This window comes from Cicer arietinum, chromosome 6 (assembly GCF_000331145.2).
Source record: "Cicer arietinum cultivar CDC Frontier isolate Library 1 chromosome 6, Cicar.CDCFrontier_v2.0, whole genome shotgun sequence".
Classification (NCBI taxonomy): Eukaryota; Viridiplantae; Streptophyta; class Magnoliopsida; order Fabales; family Fabaceae; genus Cicer; species Cicer arietinum.
In genome coordinates this window covers 40,455,647-40,466,565 of record NC_021165.2, presented here as the reverse complement: position 1 = coordinate 40,466,565, position 10,919 = coordinate 40,455,647, and the positions used below count along the sequence as shown (strand labels likewise).

The following is a 10,919-nucleotide window of genomic DNA, read 5'->3' as shown; positions in this document are numbered from 1 at the left end:
AAATTTATTTTTATATTAGAAATATATATTTTTGTATAATTAATTAAATTGAATTATTAAGTAAATCATAATTTATAATTTAAATATCGACTTGTATGATTGGCTTATTTATTATAATATCCTACTTTTCTTAAAAAGTAACTAAAATGCCCTACTATGAAAAGAAAAAATGCCCAACTTTTTAACTCCTTCAAGAGGTTGCATTCCCGCCCTGCGACCAGCTAAAGAAATTATTTTTTTGGTTCAATAGGAGGTCGCATCCCGGGGATGCGACATGTACACGTTTTCAATTTTTTTTATTTTTATTTTAACAATTGAATACTATTAATAAAATACATTAAATTGAAGAGAAAAAAATGCGGCTGGGTAAATGTGACAAAACAAATAATGTGTTATATTATTTTAACAACTCCGTCCTATTTTGTAGATAAATTTATATTATTATAACAACCCTCTCATGTTTTGTAGATAAATTAGTCACTTAATTCTATTTTGTTAACAACTTTTTCTTATTTTTTCTTCGGTTCTAATTATTAAAAATTATATAATAAAAAATAATTATAATAAAAAATAGTAAATCATTTTAATAACATAAAAAAATCCATTAATTAAAAAAAAATTCATCAAATTGAAGAAAAAAAATTATCAAATTTAAATTAATGATATCCACCTAAAGACCTCCATTTCCAAAATTTTGTGAAATATGTTAGACATAAAATGTGTTTTATACCACAACACCAAATATATGAATTGGTTTAGACAACACACTAAATTATTTTTATCTGTCGAATAATATTATATTTTTTTAATAGTTCTTAGATGTGGAACTAGAAATTATTTAGGTGGACATCAATAATTTAAATTTGATATATTTTTTCTTCAATTTGATGTATTTTTAAAACAAGCATCGCACAATATGCAAAATGAGTACAAATTAGAATCCAGTAACAAGACACCAAAATGAACATTGAGTGGAAGTCAAAGATAAGTTGCTTTTCAACAAAGAATCAAGTCATGTGACCAAATTCTTTTATGGATATACTAGCTTCTATGACTTTACTTAACCATAAGTTTCTAGATGCGAAAGTAATTAATTTTGCTTGCTTCTCTCTTTATCATTCAATGCATGTGAGAAATTAGCAATAAAATAACTATTAAACTTTTGGATGCGCCACTCCTCAAGTGAAATCTATCAATTTTATTATAATAATAATAATAATAATAATAATAATAATAATAATAATAATAATTATTATTATTATTATTATTATTAAAGAAAGAAAGGAGGAAAAATATTGGTATAATATAAAACAAAAAGGAATAGTGTCGTGTAGCAACAAGGAGGCAGTCGCAACAATAATAAGGGGAGAAGAGAAAAAAAAATTGGTTCCGATGGTGGTAACAGGTGCGTAGCAAACTTGTTTCATTTGATCTACAATTTAGTACGTTATTTCTACCACTGAGTTTGTTATTTTAATATACAATCTAATTTTTTTTACCTTATCTAAGAGTTACTTTAGAATACCACTTTAGTAGAAGATTATAAGGTTGTTGGTATTGTTGATTGATGCTCCCTATTGTTATTAGGATGACTCTGGTGTGCCCATTAATTATTTTAGTGGAAGTTTTTACTGGACTAGATCCAATGGTTATTGTGTTTTTACTGGAAGTTTTTGAGATAGTTATCTCTGGTTTTTCCCAACAAAGTGGTATCTAGAGCTCGATTGATTTGATTTGTGCATTAAAATGAAGGAGGAAAATAATGGTCCGAATATGATTAAACTCAACTCTTCTAATTAAACACTCTCGAAGACTCTCATGGAAGACATGTTATACACTAAAGATTTGTATGATCCAATTGAGGGTAGCACTGATAAACCTACAAATAAATTTGACACTGATTGGAAGAAGATTAATAGAAAGGAAGTGGCGTTGATCAAACAATGGTTGGATTTGAGTGTATATACATATGTTGAAACTGAAATAAATGCTAACAAGATATGGGAAAAATTAAAAGAGTTATATGAATGAAAGAATATGCAAAATAAAGGATTCTTGATTTGGAACCTGGTGAATATGAAAATACAAAGATGGGGATTTAACGGTAGGGCATATGAGTATTTTTCAGAATACAGTAAATCAGCGGACAACTGCGTAAATTAAATTAGATGATGAATTGCAAGCGTTATTGTTGAAATCCTTGCCTGATAATTGGAAAGTCCTTGTTGTGGCGTTGACCAATTCAACTCCAAGTGGAACGTTGAAAATGTCAACAGTTAAAGAGAGCATGTTGAATGAAGAAGCTTGAAAAAAAGAATGTGGTTTGATCGGTTCTTCCTCTAAGTTAGAAGCACTAGTTATAGAGTCACGAGGGAGAAGTCAATCTAGAAATTTCCATAGACACCAATGAATAAGTTTAGATTTTTCTGAAAAATTTATCTCAAGAGGTTGTTTACATTGTAATACTTTCACACTTTTTCTTTCTCATCACTTATATAAATTTTGAATGATTTCAGAATATTGAAGAAGCTTTGTCATAGTGTTGACTTTTTAAAAGGGGTTGACTTTCTTTAGAGGCAGATAAAATTAGATGCTTGCTATAGTCATCGAAGACAACTTAGTCAGACGCTTGTTGTATTCATGAAAGGAAATTGAGTCAGACGCTTGCTTGCATCTCTAAAGGAAATCATAGCACACCATTGCTTGACCAGAGGCATTGACTTTTCTAGATGATAGTTTTATCGAAGGAAAAAACGTTTCATAGAATTTTCAAAATTATTTTCTTCATAAGAGGATTCGAGTTTTATTAGAGTGTTGACTTTCTCATAGGCTTGATTCATATATTACTCTTGTTCTTCAAATCAGATGATCAACAAAAGTTTTGACTCATAGTTGACTTTTGTTAGAGACAGATGATCATATTGGCACTCTTTTCTTTTGTGATCAGATAATCTTTCATAGACTTATATATCCTTTGTTTTTGACTTGGATATGAACGAGAAGACCTTCGTTGCAATATCTCTCCTTAATATATAATGACTTGCTCTATTAGTAAACATAATTATTCGTGCATTAGGTAATAATATTCTTCATGTTAATTAACATTTAGATTATTATATCTAACTTACTCATAGAATATACTATCTTAAAATAGATAGTAATTGATATAAATATTTTCTTTTAACTTAATCTGCACACTAACTAATATAACTAGAGAATATTTGTTCTTATTATTTTTGCTATCATCAAAATATAAATTAGAAGATTGTAGTTAAAATCACTTTTGTACTAAGACAATCAACAAATGATTAATATTCCTAGTATATTCAGCCTCCCATAAATTGTTGTCCCATAAAGTAAGTAGCCCATCGAAGATACCAAGATAATCTCACGTTTGTACCATCCCACAACCTTTCACATAATATATGATCGACCACTTCAGTCTTTCTTTCTTGAATACACAAATTTTTTGGTTTATTTATTAACATCAATTTTCTCATCTCCTTTCTTTTTTTCAACTTTACCCAACCTCTAATATTAGAAAATAATATCTTCATTATTCACTGTACAACACAAATTCTCCACCTACTCCTATAACTTTCTTCAAGATGTTGCGCCTTCGTCCCAAAATTAATTATATATCCTTTTCCTATGAGTTAATACATTGACTACATTATTATTATTATCTCTCTTAAAAGTTAAGCCTATAATATTGTCAACTTTGACATTCTTTGCCACCGCTTTTGTAAGACCTTTAATTTTAAATCCTAAATTATACAATTTTAAAGTATTTTGTGTTGAATTTCTTAGGCTTTTAGCCCAGTTTTTGGTATTTAGTGAGTTAAATGCCAAAAATATATTTTTAGAAATTGGATTAAAATTATTTGTCAAAGAATAATTTATTTACGTTACGAAGAATTTAATACCGAACAATTTTGTTGAAAATATCTCTAGTTGCAGAAAATTTTAGTTGTCAAAAACATCTCTAGTTGCTTCTTCTTCAACCACGTCTTCCCCTCCTCTTCGCCTTTCCACTTCCTTTTTCTTTGTTTTCGAAAAAACAATGTGGGTAGTTTTAAAAACCCACAAACACAAACCTCCACATTTCTTCTAGATCTAGGCTTTATTTCGCGAAGAAATAGAATGGAAAGTTGTTCATCTCCCCGCTACGGTGCTAGTGAGCTAACTTTTGAAGCGACGTCGCAAGCGAAAATTTCACCAGAATTAATCGCGGTGCCGTAATCGATTGTTAAAGCTACCGTTAAGATAGGGGCACCTTCCAAACTTTTAGTTTGCATTTATGGACTTATTTGTGGTTGTGTGGAAAATAAATTTGTTGGGTTTGAAGTGTAGATTTGGGGAAAATGAATTTAATGCTTTTATGGGTGAAATTTAATGATTTTATGGGGGAAAATGAAATTTGATGAGTGTTTTCGTGGAAAAAGAATTTGATTCATCTATGAATTTGTTGAGGAAAAGAAATTTGATGTGTTTGAGTTGTGGTTTGTGAAAATTAGTTTGACAAGTGTTATGTTTGAGTTTTGTGAAAATTTGTGGTGATTGATGATTGAACTTGGTGGGATTTGAGAAAATTGAAAGTGATGGGTGAATTGTTGAATTAAATTTGAGGTGGTTAATGAGTGAATTTGTAGAGATTAATTTGGATGTGATTATGTGCTCATAATTGATATTATGAATGATTGTGGTGTGATTATATGTGATTTGTGGTGATTAAGTTTTGATGTGATGATGTGTTCAAAACTGCTATATGTATGTTTAAGGTGCATTGAGATGTGATTAAGTGGTGACCGCGACGGGCCACGATGTTTAAGTGGTGATCGCGATGGGCCACGATGTTTGAGTGGTGACTGTGATGGGCCACGAGGTTAAGTGGTGACCGCGATGGGCCACAGGATGGTTCCATGAGTGGAGTGGTTCATCTTATCCTTAAGAGGATTTAACTAGTGTTTGCCCGTGAGAGACTACACCCTAATAAATTGTGTGTCCGTGAGAGACTACACTGGTGTTTGTCAGTGAGAAACTACACCCTAGTAAATTGCTTTTGTCCGTGAGAGACTGCACTGGTGTTTGTCCGTGAGAGACTACACCCTAGTAAATTGTGTTTGTCCATGAGAGACTACACTGGTGTTTGTCCGTGAGAGACTACACCCTAGAAAATCGTGTTTGTCTGTGAGAGATTGCACTCGTGTAGGATTTACGCCTCTCGCGGAGAGTTTTGTTTGGAATTGAGGTGTAAGACCTGTGATAGGCTACACTTTAATAAATTTGTGCAGGTCTGTGATAGGTGGCACCTTGGTAATTAGTGCTGGTCTGTGAGAGATTGTACAATTACGATTTTCGATTATCGAGGAGAGTTTGATTTGAATTCGGAATTCATGCATTTTGGCATATACGCATTGCATTAGGGTGCTTGGCACGCGAGTCATGTTTGATTCAAGATTATGATTGAGTGTTTGAACTCAAGTTGTCATGGTGATTGTGCTATAATTGTGAAGTGTGATTGTTTTGGATTTGTGTGTAAGTGAGATTGATGGCAAAACCTTTTCGAAACTCAAGTTGTCATGGTGGTTGTGCTATAATTGCTAAGTGTAAATGTTTTGGATTTGTGTGTAAGTGTGATTGATTGTAAAACCTTTTCGAAACTCAAGTTGTCATAGTGATTGTGCTATAATTGCTAAGTGTGATTGTTTGGATTTTTGTGTAAGTGTTGATTCATTTCGAAACCCTTTTAAAAGCTGAATTTTGTTTTTTTGTTGTTGTTTTCTAATGTGTATTCGAATGCAGAAGGTTGTATTCGAATACAGATATCCTGTTTTTGCTACTGACTTATCTGTAGTCGAATACAGAAGACTGTATTCGAATACAGACATGTTGTTTTTGCTGCTGACTTATGAAACAGCCTTGTGTTCGAATACAAAGATGTTGTATTCGAATACAACAGTGCAACTTTGTTTAAAATTTCATTTTTCAACTTTGTTTATGCATGTTTGGCATATGGAAACCCTTTTAAGATGCATGCTAAGTTGAAAGGTTATTTTGTGCATTTAAAACTAAAATGTTATGTGTTAATTGTTAATTTTGGTTGCTGACCTTTACAACTATTGTGGAAATCTGGGTTTTGCCCTTAGATGAGAACTAGGATCTTCCCACCGGTTAGTACCCTGTTGATGGGAATGTAGTTGGACACACCTGAATGGAGCTGTGTCAGGAGGATCTTGCGGGGCGCGTGAAGATCACCCGGGATGTATAGTTTTTTGTAGAATGATCAGATTAGGTTGACATATAGGGACTAGATGTCTTTCTTTTTATTTTGATGGGATCCATGTACCACTTTGTGATGTGTAAATACTATGGATTCGTATTTCAAAAATTATTTTGCTGCTTGTAAATACTGTTGACTTTTGTCGTTGTGTTACGACTTTAAGTATTCATCCAAAAGTATTGCCTTCTTTATTTCTTTGTTTTTATGAATTTGTTTTGAAAAAAAAAATACACTTGCGTTGTTAAAAATCACGGTGTTACAATTTTACTATCGTTTTTTGGACACTCAATTTCTCCGATCTCGATGATTCATTAACATGCAAGTGTTAGAGGAAAAATAACTTATTTAATTAAAAGAACTCAGAAATGACTCTTTGGGAACTCATTTACTTGTCAATTTCTTCCTCACCATTGCTAGCAACATTGCATTACATTCCTTTGTAGACATTATTTACAAGCTCTTCATTGATGGAAAATCCTTTTTCCATATCCTAAAAAAAAGGTGTTTCTACGGCCTTTTTATCTCATTACCATTATTTTGACCACAACAAGAACCAACCTTCTTGACAAAAAGTTCTACTGAAATACATTCAAAGTAAACATGTCACTCATACGATACATCTCCATGCGATATTTGGTGTTCTACCCCATACGATGCTGAACTAGGGTTGCATAGGAGACATTTGTGTCGCTCTCCCTATATTGTTACACAACCGTGTTATTCTGCACATGCGACTCCGTCCTTGTATTTTTCTTGATCTTGTTATCACCAAGGCAATATTACAGTAGCACTGTAACTCGTGAATAAGTTTTTCCGCCACTACCTCCCTTATTGTTAAAAATTGTTTCATTGGCCCAAATCTTGTATAAACCAAACCAAACATTGTCTATGGCTTGTTCCTCGTTCCTCTTAGGTCATCCACAATGAGGAGTCATTCCCCTCATATTCGACATCCTTTATAAACAATTTCATTGTGGTGTATAAATTAGTTCTTATAGAGATTGTGCATTTATTGGTACGCTCCTTCTCTTCACTTTTTTTTCGGTTCCCACTAAATAAATTGAATAAAAATAAATGAGTTTTGTTAATATAATTATATAGAGTTATTGATAAGACTCATTTAGTAAACTACTTCTTTCTCCCTAACTCTCATGCTTAATTTTTTATTTATTTAACGTGACCATAAAACTTTAATATTATTTCATTATTTTTATAAAAACAATAAAATTTTAAACGAATGAATGTGCCTCTCTTATCAATGAAGGTAGTAAATAATTTATATCAGATTCTTGTTATATATATATATATATTGGATGATAATATTTTTTTTCGTATTTTAGATTGAATTCGAGTTAAAAAACATTGCACATGAATTAATTTATAGAATACACTTATTTAGATGTAGTTGGATTAATAAAATAAATTTAGATGATTTGTCTAACCACTCAGTATATTAATGTTATGATATTTTAATTTTACAATTTATAATTTTTTTTTTCAACAAAAAAAAAGCACATGAGTAAAAAATTTAATTAAGTATACACTGTAACAATCTAAAAAACCCGTTTCCATTTATTTAGCTGTTAATTAGATTTAACAATATTTGATGTAATATATAATAACTTTATGAGAATAATAAGGTAGTTTGAGGGTGTTAAAGTGAGAAGGATGTCATATATTTAACTTCTCCTCTAACAAAATTAACATCTTATTAATGAAGTAGTAATAACTAACATTGACTATTAAAAATATGTATAAAAATTTAATTTAATTTTTGTTTTGATTTTTTTATGTCAAATATTTGGTTTGATTTTTTTTATTTGATTTTTTTTGTTATGTCAAATATTTGATTTCAAAATAATCATATTCATATAATATATTAGTTATCAATCCGAAAATAATTTATTTTATACAAAGAAAAGGATTCTATAATTAATTAATTAATTAAAAAGTTATTTAAGATATGGATTTTGGCGTGACTTCTTGAAAGAGTATGGACTTTGAAAACTATTAATGCTTGATTCTATTTCAATATTGAAAAATTTATTAATATATCACCCATATTATTTTCAATTAGGAAATTTATAATGGAGTACAAGCACAATGTCTATATATTGAATGTCACATTCAGATGACCATCTATTAAACACATAATTAGTTAATAAAAGAGTTTTAAAATAGACAGAAGAAAAAAAACGGGTTTAAATAGATTTAAAATTTGTTGAAATATGAATAGATATTTTTTTTGTCAAGATGAAAATAAAAATTTGTTCTTTAAATAAAGATCACAAATATATTGAACCAAAAGTTATACTGTTTAAAAAAACTTTATAAATTTTATAAAGATATAGATCACACCTAAAATTTAACTCATGTTATTGTTTTAATTTATGTAGTAGCACAATCAATAGGAGTTTGGTGTGGAAGAGTGGCAGATAGCTTGCCTCCAGCTAATGAAGTTATAAATCTTTTCAAATCAAATGGCATTAAAAGAATGAGAATTTATGGTCCTGATGAAGAAACTTTACAAACCTTAAGAGGTTCCAACATAGAACTTGTCATTAAAGTCCCTAATGAAAACGTTCAAACAATTGCCACGGGTGTTTCATTAGCTTCTTATGGAGTCTAAAACTATGTACTAAAATATTCAAAAGATGTCAAATTTAGGTACATTGTTGTTGGTAATGAAATAAATCATAATGATCTAACATCACAATTTGTTCTCCTGGCAACATACAATATTAATGCAGTACTTACATCTGTCAACTTACAAAATAAAATAAAAGTGTCAACAACTATACAATTGGATTTGTTAGCACTACTAGAAAAACAGGATTTAGCGTCGGCCGAAAACCGACGCTAACGTCGATTTAGCGTCGGAGTCGGGTCTAGGCTAAAACGGCCGAAGCTAATTATTAGCGTCGGACAACACCAACCGAAGCTACCGTAGCGTCGGCTGGCCGACGCTAAGCCTACGCTATGTTTACATTTGAAACATCCGACGCTAAAACTGGCAGTGCCACGTCAGCTGGGGGAAAATTGTTGCGTCGGACGGCCGACGCTATTGTCAACAATCAGTAGTCAACGAAATAAGTAGCGTCCGCCGGCCGACGCTAAGGTCAAAATAAAAGTCAATTGAATTTATATAGTAGCGTCGGAGCGGCCGACGCTAAGTTCAAAATTGTTTAATTTACTGTTTTTAATTTTATAGCCCCTGCTTTGCTGAATTTCATTTTTTTTTAATAATATAATTGATTGCTAATAAACATTAAAAGTCATTCATTGACATTATAACAAACACACAGAGTATTAAATAACATAACAAAATATCATGTGTTCTGAAACTACAAAATAACAAATAGTGTCGAATACAAAGTTACCTAATACATAATTGTCAACCACCACTACAAAAAGTAAGCATAACTATTTCTTTAAGGTTCGTCAAGCGACACGTCGTCCAAATTATGATCGTAATGAGGATGCGAAGGAGGATGACTCGCAGTAGATGATCCACCGGTTGATTGACGGTGCAAAGCGTCAATTTTATCTCCAAAAAATTGCTTTAATGCATCAAAATCATTCTCTAACTTCTTTGAACGCTCCCTAGCCTCTTCGGCGACCTTGGTAGCCACTTGAGCTTGGGCCACTGCATCCTGAGCAATTTGTTCAGCTTTAATTCTAGCTGCCCTCTCCGCTTCTAAAGACATCCCAGTCATAGAATTAGAAGGATTCTGGGAATGTTGCGTAAGCGATACACACCCCTGTCGAACGTTAATGGACAAGTCTCCCGTACCATAAACTCGACCACGAGTGCGACTCCCTGCAGATTCAGTCCATAACTTAAGTATTGTCCCTCCATCTACCTCTTTACCACTTTCCTCACTTGTTTCGCCAATTTGTGTTTGTACTTCCTCCAATTTTTTTTAAATGTTCCCTAATAAATGGAATAAATTAATAACGTAATATATGATCAAATTTCTAAAATAAATTAAACAAACAAGTGTATAATAAAGGGATTGTTCTTCTAGATATAAATGACATCATATTATTTTTTGGTTGATTTGTAAGGAGTAAGGAGTAAATCCATCTAAACATAGACCCAACCTTACATTTCTGGGGTCACTAGCAAAGTCAGGATATACATTGTCAAAATGTTTCCACGCTTTTCCATCAGACGGATGACGAAGGACATTTGAACTCTTTTTATTCTCGTGATGCCATCTCATTTCAGCTGCAGACTCTGTTGATGCATACAATCTTTGTAATCTAGGAATGATAGGGAAATAAAACATTCTTTTTGCTGGAACATCTTTGTATTTTCCCATACCAGTCCTACGTGGAATGAACCTAGGAGAATGACAAATTTTGCACTCAGATAACTTGTCATCATCCTTGTAATATAACATACATCCTTTCTTACAACAGTCAATCTTCTCAACCTTCAACCCTAACTTTGAAACCAATTGTGTTGCTTGGTAATAGTTATCGGGCAAGCATGTTGGCACTGGACATACACTTTTAAGCATTTTTGTAACAAAATCTATACCTTTTTGTGGAACATGCCAATTAGACCTAATTGCCAGAAGTTGAACACAAATTGATAACATTGATTGGGTAGCCCCCCTCGTAGATGGGC

General features: G+C 31.8%; 1 pseudogene; it reads left to right on the top strand.

Moving 5' to 3' along the window:
- Positions 1-356: 356 nt before the first annotated feature.
- The window catches only part of LOC101508693 (glucan endo-1,3-beta-glucosidase-like), a 39,106-nt pseudogene continuing 28,543 nt past the window's right edge, over positions 357-10,919 (top strand).